This window comes from Pleurodeles waltl, chromosome 5 (assembly GCF_031143425.1).
Source record: "Pleurodeles waltl isolate 20211129_DDA chromosome 5, aPleWal1.hap1.20221129, whole genome shotgun sequence".
In the NCBI taxonomy this organism is placed as follows: Eukaryota; Metazoa; Chordata; class Amphibia; order Caudata; family Salamandridae; genus Pleurodeles; species Pleurodeles waltl.
The window spans coordinates 678852249-678870672 of NC_090444.1; the positions used below are offsets into that span (position 1 = coordinate 678852249).

At 43.0% G+C, this 18424-nt stretch overlaps 1 protein-coding gene across 5 annotated transcripts in view; it reads left to right on the top strand.

Moving 5' to 3' along the window:
* Window positions 1-18424, top strand: part of NT5DC1 (5'-nucleotidase domain containing 1) — a 999625-nt gene that overhangs the window by 182778 nt on the left and 798423 nt on the right. The gene's annotated exons all lie outside the window — the stretch shown is intronic.

The window sequence follows — 18424 nt, forward strand, 5'->3', positions numbered from 1 at the left end:
TTTTTCATAGTTCCCCAGATTTACAAGCGAAATTCAACCTGCAAATTTCACTCTCAACTGATCAATGGATACTGTCCTGAAGCACATAGGACTCGCCAAATCTCAGTCGAAAATTTCAAACACACAAATTATAAGATCTCTATCATTAGGTCCGCCTCATCAGCAACCACGTGGACAATTTTCCCGAGCAGCAAGCGCCACACAAATAAGAAGTTCGCTGATTTCCCTACTCACATACTTCACAGTACGCCAACTCCCTTTTTAACACTATTTCTTCTTTTGGAGTACTCCAACTCCCTAAAAACTCGCAAACAACTTAATCAACCGCAAATTTGCTAAATCTGTGCAAGCGCATATTCTACCCACGCTCAATCCAACAACAGAACGCTAAGAACACTCACTACCAACCCAAGGTACCTCCAAGGACCGAGGAAAGTTACTTTAGGCATCTAGCAACTCATTTTCTCAAATTTTAATAACATCTTCAAAAATTAATAATCAAACCACACTAATTAATTTTCACAATTTATGACGCAAGCAATGACATCATCCACAAATACGTAACCGAACTCTGCTACCAAAACTGTTGATACGGAGAAATGCTAGCTATTGTATTAGACTGAATAGTGGATTTCACACACTAGGTCAATGAACCGAACCAAATTTGTTTTGAGGGGATGTCACTGGAAATACGTCTTAAACATCACAAATAACATATGTAAGCAGTTCAACCTCAATAACTACACCAGTTTATTAAGAAGTTAGCTATTTTATTTCCCTATATTAACAACGCTAAAGTCACAAAAATAATTCTCAAACACAAATGATACATATAGAGAAACAGCAAAGACTGATTTGTATGCTGTATAAATCTGAGTTTAATCAATGCAAATAGACAAATTATCTCAATGGATATAACGCAAAACCATAGCAATAGAATCTGAGCAAGAGAAATTGAATACATCTGAACAAGGATAAACCAAAGAAACATATAAACAATTCATGAGCATGTGAGAAACGCCTCCCTCACTAACCACTAATTAGCACTGACATGTTGGGCTTCATATGAAAAGTTTTAGTAATACAAATTTAGAAAACATCTAGCTAAGGTTTGTTCAAAATACATAAATAAGCAGCAGTATATAAACCCTTGCAGCTGATACGTTAAAAGACAAAAGCAATTCATATTACATGCGTTACCAATGCCACAGAAATCAGCAACAACGTCTCCTTCATCAGTGGGACAGCACAGGTATCAGTAACAGGATAAAACAGATTAAGGACGGGTAATGGTTTAGAATTTGGACTATAATACACAGTAAACCATTTAAGTATTAAACTTCTCATAAAGCAATAGAAAGAATCACTTTAAGAAATGAACTGAACTCAGAGAAATAAATGAGCAAAGGCACCCCCGAACAATGGTGATTGAACATTGTTAGTCTTATTAAATTAAAATGATTGGTTAAGGCATAAGGTGAGAAGGTTATGACCAATCGGAATATTAACAGATATCAAAATTATACAATTAGTTTACTCCAAGCTTTCTATTTGCTGCTGCTCCATTGACAAAATCTAAACTAATACATTTTATATTCTGGACTTCCTTTTCTTCCGCCTCATCTGTGGATCATTTGTTTCCACTCCACCAAAAATACGAAGTCACAGGAAGAACGACTACAAATTGTTTTTTCCCCCAACGCCTCTTTCCCTCGAGGAAAAACATACAAGTTAGTAACATATTCCTAAACAATCAAGTCAGTCAGGCTACGGAACTCACTTGAAACATTTTATACAGCTTGCATTACCCAATGACCTTGCATCTGCTTCTACTTCAGTCCAGCAGATGTCACTAAATACACATTTATTTCCATTACTTGTTTTAGTCAAGAAAAACACTCTCTTGTAAAGACAGAATAATTTCATTAGCTTAAGTTAGCATGAGTAAAATATAGGCCTTTCATAAAATGGTGGCCATTCAACTAGTCACATTTTCATCAGCATAATATTATTATCAAGTTAATCCATACATTAGTCTGTAAATAGGATTATGTAAAGACTCAACATTTTATCAGTGAAATCTCTGCTTCCACAGGGACCACCCCTTCCCTACAGGGGCTGCAGGGGCTTTTGCTATGCCCATGGGTAAATTAAGGAGCAGCAGACGAAATGTCAGCGATTGCTTGAGTTGAAACATGATGGCCTCTCATTCAGTTTATTTTTAGATTTTTGACCTCTCAAAAAGATCCCATTCTAATATATTTTATCTGCTAGTAACTTACAAGCCTTGCTGATGTGCAAAAACGAAGCAAGCATGAGGATCTATGCTCCAGCTTGCAAAGAACCTCAAATCGGCTCTTCACAGACAGAAATACACCACAATGTCTTTCAGGTACACCTGGCTCACGATTTAGTAACTTGGTCCAGCACGAGGCTTAATGCTGCAAGACGATAGGAAAAAACAACAATCGAAATTCAGAAGCCTTTTAGAGATGAGGGAAAGAGCTCAGTGCAGGCAATAAAGAAAATGCAAAAAACAATATATTTACTCGAAACTACTACTGTGGCAAGCAAAAAATAAATAGTAGTACTTCCAATTGGACACTGTTAATTTAGGTTTGGGTGTCCTAAGACAAATGGTCCTTATCGTGAACCCAGTACAGCCTCATCCTGTACGAGAAAAAAAATCTACATAAAAATGAAAGTTTCTCTGCCAGGTGCCTTTCAGCCTTAATACTATGATTGTGCATTCTTCACACAGTTAAAATGCATCAGAAGTTAGCCCGACTATGAAGTTGTACGTTTGCTCTTGTTTTTTTATTTGCATGTTTTGCTTCACAAAGAATACGTTTCTCCCCGTGAGTAAATCCCTCGAGCTCAACTCTTTGAATCGAATGTTGCACTCATTGAAAAAGATGCACTTTCCTACACCCATTTGGCTAATTACACAACTTTGAAGCAGCCATACTTTTAGAGTTGCAATGACTTTGGCAAAAGGCTTTGCCAGCGTTTATTATCCACAAAGTTATCACTTTGTATATGCTTTCCACGTTAGTAGTGCCATCTCCTATAGAACTCCAATAATGCATGTTCTTACATTTATAGCTATGAACATTGATCGCTTGGTAGATGTTCTGCAGAAGTACCTTAAACTGTTATTTAAGCCAAATTAAAATGTAGAAACCATGGTCTTAAGTAGTCATTAAGGGTGTGGCGGATGTAAGGTTCACACCAAAAATGTGTGCCCAGTCTACCAAACCTGCGGTTACACTGTCTTGCTTAGAGGTGAGAGAATCTCCTTGCTTCCAACAGGAAACCTTCAGCAGACTTTGCCATCGGAGTCACCTTTCCCTGGTGGCCCATCCTTCGTAGGGCTAGTGGGAGCTTTTTCAGTCAGAAAGATCTCCAACAAGCCAGTGCGGAACACAAAATATGGTGTTTGGTTGTCTGTAGACCGGCAGAGGCGGGGCTTCCGCCACTTGAAGAATTGGCAGATTACCCACCCAACTTTAAAATTAGCCCCTTAGTGCCTGAATGAAAGTTTGGCAGATGGAGGACATCAGCCAACAAGCAGTGGATGTACTAACTGCCCTATTTTGCGTGCAAATATCTATGCACTGCAAATTCATGGACGTACATCCTCTGCTTTTGGTGGCTTTGTGCTAGGCCTGATTTCAAATGTCACTTTCACAAGGATCTCTCCACTATCTCAGCTGCATGAATGTTTCAGGCTTCATTGACTGCAGAGCCCCACACCCGCTGCAGTTCAGCTGGTGTCTCATAATATTTGCTGGGAGTCGCTGCTGCCCTTTTGGCTGTGGATAGTAGATGCGCCAAAGACCAGACCGATACTCTCGATATAGATCCGCACTCCTTCGTCCACCATCTTGTTTGCACTTAGAAATGTATTTGATTCTCTGTTAAGCCACCTGAGACAAGAACTGGTCTCAGTTAGATTCAGTAGGGGGTTAGACATTTTTTATTTGCAAGGTATCTAATTGAAGTATATCCTGAAAAGTAGTGTTAGTTGCTCATTGAGAATGGCAACTTCATTCTGATGTCCATACACAAGGTTTAACAATCCCTGCTGCACCTCAGACTCTTGTTCACCCCCCTAACTAACATTCCTTCTACACCCTCCCCCCCATCATCTTAACACTACTTATTTATACAGGATTATATCTTATATTCTTTGCAAGGTTGTTAAAGATGTAAAGTGCAGTTTAACTCTTGGCGCATTCACAAGATATAAAGGTTTCAAATAAATACATTAAAGAAAGAAAGAAAGAAAAAATCACTGATGACTGGAATGGCCCTGGGACTTGCAGCCCTGCTGTACGTGATAGGTACTGTGAATGTGCAGTCGCACTGCTCATTCCGAGTTACTGAATTTGCGGTGGCCTTTTGGAAACATGGCCACAGTAGAGCACATTTCCTGTGCCTGCACACCCCCAAGTACTAGAGGAAGCAGGAACTCACTTAGGTTTCATGGAGACCTCATATCTAATTCCATTGGTGTGCAGTCAAACATGAGGGGTGGTTGTCCAGGTCTGCATTTATATCTGTAGTCTCATAGCACGGGTGAGCACTACTGAAGGAATTATGGGCCTGACAAATTTAAAGATCTCAGTCTAGATATTTGCCCTGTATTACTACTACCTGATAGGCCCCTCTGGACTGACATCCCATATATAAGGCCTGTAGACAATGATCATCACCTTTGCTCTGCTCCTTCAGAGTTCAGCATAAGTCGCAAATCCAGGAGGGCATAAATGTCAACCACTTCTTACACATTGTTGCGGTGAGCCTCGGTCCCAGATATTTGATAAAATGTCACCAGGCACCTAGGCACTGGTTCAGTTAAATGGGGCTAAACACATAATTTAGGGTCACAAAAGGTCAAACATACGTGGGTACAGCAGAAGTCAGGCAGTGGTACTAGGCACTCATTGTTTGTACAAAATAAACCCGTGCGCCCGGGACAGACAAGACCATCACCCCGTTTTCTACTTACATTTAAATGCACTAGAAGCTGAAGGAGCCAGACGTGTTGCAGACCTGGTTAAGCCACCCGTTAACACAATTATATGTAGAGGATGACGTAGACCCACTATAGTGAAAAGACGGCAGCATAGTAGAAACAAGCAGATTCAGCTCTGTCAGTGTCTTGCCGAGAAGAAAGTGGCTGGTAAGGAGTATGATGATGATTTCAAATATTTTGACACTTGATTTGGAAAGTTGTTGGCCGACTAGCAAAAAACAATGTCTGTGACCCATTTTCACATAGGCTCATGGTCCGGCCCTGGGTATTTGTTAGCCAAACCCCCAGGTGTTTAAAAGTAAAACGACAAGCCTGCACATAAAAGTTGCCTTCGTCAGTAAACCGAGGCGGAAACTATTAACACAGCAATTGCCAGGCCACAGTGAAACTCTCTGACACTACCGAGTTCCCATGTGTTCAGTGCCTTAGCACATAGTTAATTTGATTCCTTCAAACCTTGTCAACATAATCCTACAACTTGTAAACCCTTGAACTATGTGTGTAGATAGTGGCAGCTCAAGCTGGACCATTTCCGAATCACATCTACGAAGAAAGTTTTATTATATTAAAAAAGGTTATAGTTATGCTTAATGAAGTAGGTATGTGAATTGGGGTTACTGTGGAAAATAATTTTGGTTTATAGACCAGCTCACCTTTGGAATGCTGTTGATTCCACTGGTACAACATTTTCAGAAGAGAGCTATTTATTGTGCGCTAAGGCGTGATAGAATAGAATAACATTTATAGAGAGCAAGCGTTCTGAGGAAGAAAATCTTGCAATTAAAAGTCAAGAAAAAGATTCTACCTAATGCAAAACGAAAAAAGAAACGGAATAACCGGATAACAGAATAAATATGTATTTAATGTTTTTTCGACAACCGTAGCTGATCGATTTAATCGCCAGTGGTATGTTATTCCACAGTTAAGGTCCAAGGTACGACTAAAGTCCTATTTTTAGCCCTAATCTTTTTCACTTGCGGTCCTACAAGAAGTAATTGGTATCTGGAGCTAGGATGTCTACATGAATGATGATGATGATGACATCGAGTAATTTCAATACTATAAAAAATCTTATACATCAAACATAGGTTTTTGAAACCTCCCTCTCCTTATCCGGAAACCATTGCAGATAGATTTGGACGGGTGCGACATAATCATTTTTCTTCAAACCATATACCACCACAACTGCACATTTTAAATTCTTTGTAAAGCTCTCAGGGAGGACTGAAGAAGACTTAAGTTCATTAGGTTTCAGTAATCCAATCTTGAAAGAACAGCTGCTGATACTACCTGAATGTGCAAGTGTTTAGGAAGAAACAACTGTGTTTTGCTAATATTCTTAAAATGAATAAAACGGGAAGAGGAAGCTGCTTTAGTTTCCTGTTTTATAGAAAGGTAATCATCTAAGTAAAATCCAGTCAACTTGACTTTCAAAGAAAGAGAAGAAGCAGGACCTTATGATTTTTGCCACATAGAATTATTGCATCTATCAATATGATTTCCCACCAGCAATGCTTTATTGGAGTTCAGCTGGAGAAAATTAGAGGACTTATCTGTGGCGTGACATAGTATCATATTCACCGCTGAGCTGGTGCATATTGATCCAGCGTTATGATCAGCTAGGTATCATCAGTATAAGAAACAACAGTACATCTGAAAGATTTAATAAGGGAAATTGGAGGATGCATTTATATATTAAACAATATAGGTAATAGGGCGCGTGGGTGTATCGGAGTGGCGATTCAGGGCTCGATGCTTCAGAATGGTGCAACAGTAGAGGCGATTCGTAGTGCAATAATAGATTACCTTAGCCATAACGATGATGGGGCCACGTGTTTGGCGATGCTGTGGGAGGCACTGAAGGCGGTACTGAGGGGTGAGGTAATGTCGCTGTCGGCTAGGGATAATAAAGCAAGGAGATTGCTTAGAGAGGATTTAGAACAGAAAGTGAGAGTATTGGAGCATTCACATAAGCATACTGGTGGTCCGAGAGTCTGGCGAGAGCTTGAGAAAGTGAGGAAGCAGCTGAGGCGGTTGGATTGGGACAGGGCAGAGTATGCAGTAGTGCGCCTTAAGCATAAGTATTACTTAGGGAGCAACCAATGTGGTAAGCTGCTGGCGCATTAGTTGCGAGCACAGCGCGCGGCGTCAATGATAAAAAGGGTTCGCTCCCCTTTGGGAGCGGAAGCGTGCACGAGCGACTAAATTGCGGAGGCCTTCGTGGAATTCTATCGGGGATTGTATGGGGCTGAGGACCCCGGTAATGCGTCTCCGGAGGCCTTCCTAGAGGGTATAGCAACTACTTCTTTGACCACGAGAGAGGCGACCTCATTAGATCAACCCATAAGGGCAGAAGAGGTTATTTCATCGATTTCATGCTTGCAAGTGGGGAAGTCACCTGGCCCTGATGGTTTTTCCGCACTTTTTTACAAGAACTTCTCTGTGGAACTTGTACCGATATTAGTGCGACTCTTCAATTCCTTTTGGCAGACGGGGGCTCTCACAGCTAGCATGCTGGATGCAACGATTGTGGTTATCCCGAAACCACGAAAGATCCCGAGGAGTGCGCCTCCTACAGGCCTATTTCCCTCTTGAATATCGGTGCCAAACTGTTCACTGGCATACTCGCACACCGTCTCAATTATTACATGCCGGGCCTTGTGGATCCCGACCAAGCAGGATTTATACCACATAGACAGTGTAGTGATAACACCAAGAGACTGCTCCATCTACTGGATAAAACTGATTGCTCACGTAGGGAGGCGCTCTTTCTCTCTACCGACGCCGAAAAGGCATTCAATAGGGTTCATTGGCCATATCTGTTCAGGGTCCTTGAACGATTTGGACTGGGCCTGGGTTTCATGGCATGGATCCGTAGCATATATCAGGCGCCCCGGGCGGCGGTCTGGGTCAACGGGACGCTCTTGTTGCCGTTCCCAATTCAAAGAGGGACCCGACAGGGGTGTCCACTTTCGCCTCTCTTGTTTGCGCTTTATATGGAACCCATGGCGCAGCGGCTTCAAGATAACCCTCAGATCAAGGGAGTGAAGTTCGGGGGAAATGACCACATCATTTCAATGTATGCGGATGATGTGATTCTTATCCTCTCGGAGCCTGCGACCTCACTGCCTACACTAATGGAGATACTGGATGGATTTGGACGGGTCTCTGGATAAACATGTTAAAGTCCCAGGCCATGAGCAGGTTTATCAATGTCGAACATGAAAGAGATCTGAAGGCCCGATTTCACTTTATATGGTATTCCTCAAAACTCCCGTACTTGGGGATTGACTTAGGCTCCACGGTTGCCCGTACGGCGACGTTGAATTACACGAAACTGACCCGGGAGTTGCAGCGTGACCTAGAGACCTGGGGGAGACTTAAGCTGTCTTGGCTAGGCAGGGTGGCAGCGGTGAAGATGACTATCTTACCACTCGTTCTATACGTTTTCCAGGCACTCCCGGTGGCGCCCCCGACACGTAAGATAGTGGCCCTCCAAACAGCGATTCTAAAATTTATTTGGGAAGGTAAGGCGCTGCGGTTACTGCGTTGGGTGCTGTATCGCCCTAAGCAGGAGGGAGGACTGGCGGTCCCCTGCCTTCTACGATACTTTCAGGCTGCACAATTGCGTTTTTTATTAGAATGGTGTCGCCCGTCTTCCGGGAAACATTGGTGTTTCATGGATCAAGCGGTGGCGGGCTCCCATATATGGAAAGAGCTCTGGCTCCGCCGTCGCCACAGAGCGCGGGGTTGTATGTGTCCCCGGTCACGGAGGTGTCGATGAGGGTATGGGATGTGTTAGCTAGCAGACTGGGCTTGACGACATTCCCGTCCCCAATGACTCCCTTAGGCGCGAACCCTGATTTTAGCCCGGGTCTGCAACGGGAGGCACTGCGCCGTTGGTATGAAGGGAGCTGCAAAAGGGTGGGTTACCTTTTCGACGAGCAGGGGGTGATCTCCTTCGACCAGATGAGAGAGACATATGGCTTAACGGAGGCAGACAGGATGATGTATTACCAAATACGGCACTGGGCCATGTTGCCAGCCAATAGAGCATTAATAGATAGGCCGCTAACACCGTTTGAAAAATGGATCTTAGTAAAAAAAGGATGATAAGCGGGTGATCTCATAGCTCTACGGCCTCCTAAGGGGGGAAGCTCGTTCGCCTAAGACTAAGGGTCAGCTGAGGTGGGAGAGGGAACTGAAGAGAGAGCTTTCTGATGAGGAATGGGAGGGTGTTTTCTACAGGACTCACCATATGGCCTACAGTGCGGCAGGCACAGAGACAGCCTATAAGGTAGCCTCCTATTGGTACTACACCCCAGCAAGGATTCATGCCTGGGATCCCACTAAGTCTAGCCTCTGTTGGAGGGGTTGCGGGGGTGGAGGGTCGCTTGTGCACTTACTATGGCATTGCCCCAAGCTTCACCGGTACTGGGAGAATATTATAGATGCTATTGATTCGGCGTTTGATACTCAGATCCCCAGATTTCCTGCGTATACCTTACTGGGCCTACCTAACTCACTTACCTTCCCCCTGAGATCACTGAAGGGGCAGCAGATGGCCTTGGCCCTGAACACGGCACTGCAGCTGTTGCTGGCCGTGTGGGGGACTGACAAAATCCCAACAGTAACCTCATGGCTCCACAAGTTGTGGTTCATTCTCGCTATGGAAAAGCTCACTTTAGCCTCACAGCATCGCAGTGGAGAATTTAAGGAACTCTGGCAACCATTCTTACAACTACTATCCACGGAGTTCACAGAATTGACATGTCCGGCCTATTTAAGGGTGCTGGAGTTGACTTGAGTGAGCATGAGAGACCTATACGTAGGACCAAGATCACGCTGGATCAAGGCTTGGGGCTGAGTGATGGCGGTATGATGTGCCAGTAGCAGGGAAACAATGTTAAAGTTTTATTCATGTTTATTGTCACTGTACATGGAGCATGCCTTATTTTACGGCAACTGTATTAGCTTGTTGTAATGCATATGTGATGTTTACAATTGAAAATAATAATAAACAGATTTGATCCATAAACAATATAGGTAACTGATAATACCTGAGGGACTTCATTTAATGTTCCCTTTGAAACCAAGTCATAGGTTTGGAGCAAAAGTGACTGCAAGTTATTTTTAAAGGAGGAGGTATATCAACACTTCTCCCTCAGACCCCAGTCCACAAGTCGCTCGATCAAAATATCCAATCCAATGTATGCAGCCATATAACTCTAATTAGTAATTAGGCTCAGCTCATCCAACGTCAGTGCCAGAACTGATTAACCTATCTAGTTATACGTGGAACTAAAACTGAGTCACACATATGAAGAAAGGAGACTGGACAGATATCATCTGGAGATCCACATTAAATCTTCATATAAGTAGAACTAATTTCCTTTTCCTCCACTGGACTAAAAGAAGCTTAGTTTAATAAAGGTGACCCAGAGGATTCTGAGAAAAAATAATTCCAGCACCCACCTATCGCCCTAAATTCATCATAAATCTTGCTTGTTTTAAAAAGTGAAATGCAGGTCAAGATTGCCACAAACCTTTTAGAAAGCGTAGGAAATTGGGTTACTGGATGAGGGCGGTCAAACCCTTCTCAAGCAGCAACCACAAGCCATGTCAAGGTGAAGTCATAAGCAAACCCTAAATTAACCTGTGCTGAACCCACTGGTAGCTTGGCACAAAAGCAGTCAGGCTTAACTTGGAGACAATGTGTAAAGTATTTATGCAGCACTTCAAACAGTTATAAAGCTAAAAGACAACACAAGGAAAATCTCACACCAATTTAGATAAATAGAGTAAAATGTAATAAATAATTTACAACCAGCACAACAAAAATCCAGTTCGTAAAACAAGTGATATGCAATTTTAAAGTTTTAAATAAAAATAACACTAAAAGCACAAAGTGCTAAGTGTGGATATCTGGTTGTGCCGGACCGGGGCAGTCACAAGTTCAGGCTGACTGCGATGGAGCACTGACTGACTACATAAACCCAGTTAGGTCTGCTAAACAAGAGTACCTAAAATCCTGGTTGCAGAGTGTTACAGAGTCCCTCTTCAAGGATGCATCGTACCGCTGCAAACTGTAGGTGTGGCAAAGCTGCCATGCATGTTCCTCCATTGTCGCTGAGGATGCCTTCAACAAGTGGCTTGTGATTCAAAGTCCTGCATCGAGATGCGTCGGTCACCGTCTAGTTCAAAAGAAGCTGAGGGGCAACGTGGAGTCCTGCGTCATCATTGAGGATGCTGTTGACAAGGGGCTTGTCATTGGAAGGCCTGCATTAAACTTACATCATGCTGCATCGGTTCTTTGAAGGCTTCGGGCAGTGACGCAAAGTCCTGCGCTGGAGACGAACCATGCAGTGGTCCCTATGTGGAGTTTGGAGAGGTGATGCATCATGCAGCAGTTCTGATGTGAGGTTTAAGGTCAGTGATGTGTCGGGCTGTGGCTCCGATGTGTCAGATCTTCTAGAATCACAGTTGGGCTGGCGGAGCACCTTCAGGGCAACTTCCAAGAGTCCTGGACTGGGGTGGAACAACTTCGGAGGGTGGGATTCACAGCAGACAGAGTTCACATGCTTGGTTCAAGGTGGTTGAAGCATTCTGGCCCTGAGGCTCCTGTCAGGAGGCCAGCCAACTGGCCCTTGCAGTCATTCTGGTGGTCCTGGGTTCCTGATGTAAGTCCAGTCCTTCACTCTGGTAGAAGAACAGCAGGCAGCATGGAAGCAGTATGGTAGTCATTTGTGCAGGGCAGCACAACAGTCTTTCTTCGGAGTCTTCCACAGGCCCATATGTGTACTGAAGAGGTGGGTATAAGGGTACCAATATTTATAGCTGGTACCCACTTTGCTTCTGAAGGATTCCACCCCCTGAGGTGTCAGGCATCCCCTTCCTGCCTGTCCTGGTCCCAACTTGTGTGGGGTCACAAAAGACCTTGTGTCAAACCCTTTGTGAGAGTACTCAGGCAGAGCGTATTCTAATGTGCAAGTATGGTAGGTGACAGCTTCTTCCTCTCATCAACTCCGAGTGGCCCATCCTGCCAACATCTAGCTTCCATTTGTCTCACTGTCTGGGAGCAATACACAAGGTCCAGCTGCCACCTACACCTAGTTATGTGAGCCAGGAACAGGCTGTAAGTACCAAATGATTAGGACAAGAAAATGCCAACTTTTTAATAGTTGCGTTTTCAGAATTGTGACTAAAAATTCGACTTTACCATTGAAGAGGACTTTTAATTACAAATCTTTAGAAACCAAACCCGAACTGCCTACCTGCTCCCAATTGAAAGTTATCACTTATTAATTGTAATAAGGGAGCCCATTATTATTAAATTAGAGATGTATGCTTTGCAGTAGTCAAAAAAACAGATCTATGAGTTTTTCACTACGAGGAAATGTAAACTTAAAAGTACATGTCCAACTTTTTAGCTACAGTGCAGGCTGTCCTCTGGGCTGTTCAGGGCCTACCCTAGGGGTGACATATATGTATGAATAAGAAAGGTTTGGGCCTGGCAAATGTTTTAATTTGACAGGTTTAAATGGCAGTTTACAAAATATTAAGACATGCTGCAATGACAGGCCTGATACATATTTGAATGGCTTCTGGAGTGGGTGGTACAATCACTGCTGCAGGCCCACTATTAGCATTTATAGGCCAGTAGCACATATAGTACACATATATACACTTTACTAGAGACTTACAAGTAAATTAAATATGCCAATTGGGTTCAGGCCAATTCTACCATGTTTAAATAGAGAGCACAAGCATTTTAGCACTGGTTAGCAGTGGCAAAGTGTGCAGAGTTCTAAAGCCACCAAAACCAAGTCAGCAAAACAGGAGTCTGGAAGGCAAAAGGTTGGGGGAAAACCATGTGAAGGATGTCAGGACTAACAGGAAGGTTCCAAGGATTCAGAAATACAATCAGGCTGAATGAAGTATCTTAACATGAGGAAGAGTTCCCAAGCTGGATTCCATGACCCCGAAATGGCATTAAAATATGTAAAAAACCTAGTAGCGGTCGCCACTGGATAGTTATAGTTAGGCCCATGTTTTCATAGAAAAAACATTTTTTTACCTGCCTATATCTTTGGCACTGTCTGACCAATCTTCACAAAATTTTCCCCCAAAAATGCCCTGGTGACTTTTGTTGCGCATGGAAGGCTTCGTGGTGATCTGTCAAGCGGTGGCCAAGAAAAAAAAAGTGGGGGGGAGGTCAGAAAAGTTGTTTCCCATGTTAATTCCCATAGGACCATCTTTAGACATGGCTACAGCCCGAACCACTGGACAGAATTACACCAGATTTGGCAGAAAGGTAGATTTCGGTATGGAGATTATGCTTTCGCTTATTTGGTGTAAATCCATTCAGTAGTTTTGGAGATATTGAAGGGAAAATAAATGTGTATATCTCTGGCTGCGACAACTTCAGGAAAAAAGACGAGCTTGTGCAGGGAAATGCGCAGCTCTGACTGAGTGCCAACTCGTCAAACCAGGAAGTGTTGGCAGCCATCTTGGGACTTAGCTTCAGCGTAAAAAAAAAAAAACAATGGGCCAGGGTAAAGTCACCCCTTAGCTCTGGTGCTGGGGTCCAAGGGGTCCCACTCCCCCGTACCAAGAGCTAAAAAGCATTCTAAAAGAATGTTAAACATTTTTGCCACAATTCGTGGCGGATCTGTAAAAGAAAAAATGAAGCGCAGACTCCTGCACTTCTTTATTCTGAAGCCAGGCAGAGGGCCAAGTCCTGGGGACATTGCTAATTTATTGCAGGGCCCCACGCAGCCCCGGGACCACCACCTCCATGGAGCTTTACAGAAATCATAGGTGGGGGCATGCACCCACATCCCTGCAATCTGGAGACTACCACCTCCCCGGAGCTTTACACAAACATAATGCAGGGTGGGGGGGCGCAGGCCCAGAGACCACCACCTATCCCGAGCTATAATAAAAATATTAAAGGGGGTCAGTTTTGGATCCCCAATCCCTGGGGACCACTACCTCCTGAGGGCTGTGTATTATTGAAGGTGGGCCACGTGACCCCCCTTGAGGAGCCAGTGATGGCCCCGGGGACTGCCACCCCCCCAGGGCCGACTCCTGCTATGTCCCCTTGTGCCCTAAGATAACTATAACTCACGCCCTCGCCATGCACTGCGTTACCCCACAAATTACTGCACTCACAACATCTTTGTTGACATCACTGATAATATGAATGTAATATTTGTAGTAGAATTTTTTACGAAAAAACTGTGCATGGCAGGGGCGCGTTATAGTTACCTTAGAGCACAAGTTATAGTTACTTGAAATAACTTTAACTATATAGGTGAATTTCTATGGTTTGGCACGTTTAAAATGTGAGTCTAACTATAACATCACTGTAACCTTTGTTTTATTCAGTGAATTATACATATATATATATTCTGTGTGTGTGTTTATTTCTGTATCTTGAATCTATCCATAAGGCAGAGGAGAGCTGTACATGGTCAAAGACAAGCTTAAAGTCAGTGAGTAAAAGGAGAGGAAGCTTTATTAAGCTAATACATTGTGAGGTGATATCCATCAAAGCGATGAGTGTGCATCTCTTTCCTAAATTAGAGCAGCAATGAGGCAGCCCAAATGTATATGGGATGTTGTTCCAGACCCTGGGTGCATAGATGAAAAGCCCTGCTGTCTGATGGTGGTGTGGCTGCGAGAATCACAAGAAATGATGAGCTTGTGTACAAAATATTTGGGGCTGCTGACTGTGAAGACTGTGTAAATTATGCAGCTGATTTGAAGATAGTAAATACTGGCAATGAGAGCTAATGGAGTTCTAATTAAGATATTGGTGATGTCGTCATATTTCTTCAGGCCCTGGATGAGTCATGCTGTCTTGTGTAGAATGCACATATAATTACTAGTATGGAGTATGGGAGGCCAGTGAGTAGGGAATTACCACTATCCAAATGCGAGCCTACAAAGGCTTGAACAGAAGTTTTGAAGTTGCTTTCCAGAGGAAAAAGGTTGACATTGGTAGGTGCTGGGCATTCAGGTCTGGAAGATGTACAAGTAGTATTTGATGCTGTTATTATGAGTAGAGCCAAGTGCCTCATGCAAAGATTGTAGATGATAGGATAAATTATGGAGCCCCAGGGGACTCCTGGAGATACCCATGTGAACAAGCTGGTGTCAGTTCTAAAGGTAGGAGTAAAACCAGGACATTACTGGTGAATCCTTTTTGTGACTCAAGGGTGTGTATGATGATAGGACAGTCGACTTTGTCAAAGGGAGCTGAAAGGTCCAGCAGTATCAGGAGGCATGTGTTTATATGGCCATAAACAACTCCTTTTTGTAACCCTTTAGTTGTTGTTTATAGGGTGGTAGCATCAATTTCAGTATAAATGTGAATTACGTCATAGCTTATGACAGTAGCTCCCAATAGACCTAAATAGGAGTTCCTGGTCCAGAACATGCAAGAACTCTCTCTTAAAATGGTGCCAGTCCTTGTTGTCAGATCTTTTTCAATCCATGGAAGACTAGCTATAAGAAAGTGGATTATTATTTGAGCTTGGCATCTGCCCAACTCAATGACTAATAGCATTTCTTGTCGGAGTGAGTTCTCCAAGTCACTATATTAACATGAGTTAAACTACCTGATAGCTCTGGCACGGATCAGACAGGCTTAATTTAGGACTTTGGGGGTTATTCCAACTTTGGAGGAAGTGGTAATCCGTCCCAAAAGTGACGGTAAAGTGACGGATATACCACCAGCCGTATTACGAGTCCATTATATCCCATGGAACTCGTAATACGGCTGGTGGTAAATCCGTCACATTTGGGACGGATTACCACCTCCTCCAAAGTTGGAATAACCCCCTATGTGTCAAGAATGTATGCAGTACCAAAATAGTTATAAAGCAAAACAACCAAGCAATACAAATCCCAAATGAATTATAAAAATAGAGTAAAATTTAATATACAAAAATGCACCAAAAACTGCAAAAATACAATAAAGAGGCATGCATTTTGAAATAGCGCTAAAAGCACAAAGCTTTTGGTAGTCCAGGACCTAGGCACGATATGAAGTTGACCGCAATGGAGACCTGTTCAGCCACACCTAGTAGATTGGTCCCAGTGAAATGTCTTGAAGTTAAAAGGTATGACTTTTCAGCATTTCCTGTTTGCCCTACTGCAAACAATCCCTCAGTGACCCCCACTCTTAAAATCCAAGTTGGGGAAACCCTTCTCCCTTTCTGCAGATCCCGTGTGCTCACCCAGAGGTGTGGCCCAAGTAGCTTTTCTCCCACTTGGTATGGTGCCAGGCTGACTATGGGGACAAAGTCTGGGCCTTTCCAGATGACTTGTAACATTTCTTTGTGACAGGACAGGCCTTTTTGAAGTGGATGACATTTCTGGGTCCACTCTAACTGATCTTTCTCCCTGCACCTAGGCCAGTGTCTCTGCTGTGGGAGCAGTTTTCACATCTCATTCAGGGCATGCACAGACTGGACAGTGGCTGGGGCGCTAATGCAAGTTAGCCCCCTGCAGCTTCAGGCATAGGTAAAGTTAACTTTCTATAAGTTACATTTTTGATATAGTTAATAAAATTCCACTTCACCACTAGGTTTTATTCGTATTAACTATAAAATACAAGTCTTTGAATGGACTATGTAGCTGTTGTATGTTTAATGTTATAAATTAAAATGTACAATCAATACTTTTCCTACGCATGAGTTACTACCTCACAATTGAAAGGAAAGTTAATTGCACCAATCATGTTTTAGCCAATTTCACATGTTTAAAGGGGGAATAAAGGCACTGTGATCCTGTTTAGCATTTGAGTTTGTAGTTTTGCTTCACTCCAGTGCACATTTAGTCTAAGAGCCAGCCCAGAACAGGGAGTATCTGATAACTCACTGGCACTCAGCTGCAAGCTTGTTTGAAGATGCCCACAGGCAGAAATGAGACTGAAAAGTATATTCTCCATCAAGTTTTGCAGTATGTATGTGGCGTTACGTTTTGGATGTGGAGGTACGGCTAGGTTTGCCAACTTTGAAACTGGGAAAACCACCTTAGAGTCTCGGCATTGATTCAACATCCTGTGATTCTAAGCAAATCAATTAATCTCCCTGTGCCTAAAAAATGAATCTGACCTAATTTAATGTAACTGTTGCTCCTATAAAGCACTCTGATTCTGCTGGTTGAGTTTGCACTATATAAAACTGCAAAAATAAATAAATAAAAACCTATAACTATTGTGGATGAAAAGGAGGATGACATTTTCTAGGCAGTGAATCAGCTCTTGTGATGATTCCAACACGCACTCTGAGGTGAAAGTGGGAGGGTGGGACAGGAATGGATGTGTGCTATTGGCTTGAAAAAGTGAATATTGAGTATTCTCACTATGGTATGCTATGCTGTAGGTGACTTCATCAGGCAACCTTGAAGTCAAACCCTCTTGCCAACTAAAGAGATTCCTAACTTGTCAGGGGTTTTTCAGGCTAGAAATGCATGCTCCCTGTCTTCGTCCACAGGAAAATGGTAATATCTGCTTTGCCAACGTAGCATTGCTTTTGGAACCCAAGTACCTATAAATCTGTGTAGGGCACAGTTGGTGTAATGCTGAACCTGGTAGAATTTGCCATTTGACAATCTTATGTCCACAAGCAGAAAAGTTTCTACAATTTCAGAGGCTCTGAAAGAGGTTGCTAGAACACAGTCAGGGCTGGAAGTTGAACCAGGCCACTGGCACAAGGACACACACTGTGCTAAACCTTGTCATTTCGCAACAGAACCCTAGGAATAATTACTTCCAAGTTCTGTAAAAGTACTACAAGCACAAATAAGAGGTAAATATTGAGCTCAGTTGACAGGGATGACTTTGGCGTCTTGCCTACTGTGGGCCATTGGAACCTTGCCCAGCACAGATCACCACAGCAATCCGAGAACTCTATGTTCTCTGTTGGCCTCCAGCATTTCCTTTCCTCACATTGAGTATTTTATTCACCTTTAGAGACTTGCACCAGGAGTTCCCACTGAGCCTATCACTGGTTATGGAAACCTATTCAAATTCTGCAACAAATTTTGCTTCAAGAAATCATCTGAAAAATAAATACCTAGATCAGCATGTTAATTACGCAACTTCTTTATATCGAGAAGCCTCCTTCCATGTTTAGGTTTCCTTTATCTTTTCTTCCAAAGCTCCTGAAAACATAATTTCGGATGGTAGGGTCCACCTCTGGTGTAGCCTTCACCAAAGTCCGCTTCACTAAACTGAGGTCACTAAATTCTTCAAAGTCCAAGTATTATTCACCAGGTTAAACCCTGATCTACAGGCTCACCAAGACCATTCATGGCCTGACAACTGATTGATACTGTCTTTGCTAAATATTACAAGTTATTTCATTTTTC